This window comes from Seriola lalandi, unplaced genomic scaffold (genome assembly GCF_002814215.2).
Source record: "Seriola lalandi dorsalis isolate HSWRI2012SDOR001 ecotype SW California unplaced genomic scaffold, Sedor1 jcf7180002054885, whole genome shotgun sequence".
Taxonomy (NCBI): domain Eukaryota; kingdom Metazoa; phylum Chordata; class Actinopteri; order Carangiformes; family Carangidae; genus Seriola; species Seriola lalandi.
Genome location: NW_019525437.1, coordinates 3,913,227 through 3,914,264, shown reverse-complemented (window position 1 = coordinate 3,914,264; position 1,038 = coordinate 3,913,227). Strand labels below are relative to the sequence as shown.

The window sequence follows — 1,038 nt, the reverse complement described above, 5'->3', positions numbered from 1 at the left end:
GAGAGAGAGAGAGATGGTGCTGTCAGCCATTTGTCATCAGAGTTTTGTTTGGCCACCAGATCGGCTGCTTTTTGTTGCCTTCCCTTTGTTTTTGCTTTCCCTTTATCCCATTCTAGTTTTTGTTTTGCGAACCCTCTGCAACTGTTCACTTTCAGATGGAAAGACAGAGGAGAAGCTGCTTGGTGAAAGGAGGAGGACCAGGAGGAGGAGGGAGTAAGAGGAAGGGAGGGAGAGGGTAAGGAGGGTAAGTCGAGGTGGGGGATGGTGGTTTCACAGAGGGTGAGAGAGCCACTTCAGCCCAGATGAGCAAGAGGGAAGAGTGGGCAGGAGGGGGGGGTGAGGGAGGATCAGCCCACAGGGGGAGCAGTGAGATAATCAGCACAAGGAGAACCATTCTCCACTCGGCTGGAACAAAAGGTCCCTGCCAGTGTGAGTTTGTGTGTGTGTGTGTGTGTGTGTGTGTGTGTGTGTGTGTGTGTGTGTTGATATCCCAGTAGAGTCAGTGGGATCAGACACTTCCCCAGAGAGTTTGGGGAGTGTTTTTTGTTTTGTAAGGTTGGTTTAGGGATGCATTGCCTTTGCCGAGGTACAGTTGATTTCTTTAGCTTGCGTGTGCATGTGTTTCTGCGTGTTTTGTGTGTGTGTGTGTGTGTGTCTCTGTCTGATCCATTCCTATCGACTGATGTGGACAGAAGTACCAAAGAGACACGGCGCTGTGTTGTTTGCCAGAACACGGGGTGACAGCAGTGGTGGAAAGTAACTAAATGCAGTTGATGTAAACAAGCACCGTACTTAGGTATTGATTCTGAGGTAGCTGTTTGACTGCATTTCGATCGTTACGTATCAAACCCAACAACAGTATATAAAACAGATGAAATTACTGCAGCTAGCTACAACATTAAAATGCAACAGCAGTGCAACTTAAAGCTGCAGTCAGTGATTTTTCTGGCCACTAGGTGGCAGCAGAATGAGTTGAAAATACAACATCAACATAATACCATCTTACTGTGTAAAGTTGTCATGGCTAATGTGTTGGCA

At 47.3% G+C, this 1,038-nt stretch overlaps 1 protein-coding gene across 1 annotated transcript in view; it reads left to right on the top strand.

The window, feature by feature from the left end:
* slc22a23b (solute carrier family 22 member 23b) overlaps nucleotides 1–1,038 on the top strand; it is a 22,793-nt gene that overhangs the window by 15,658 nt on the left and 6,097 nt on the right. The gene's annotated exons all lie outside the window — the stretch shown is intronic.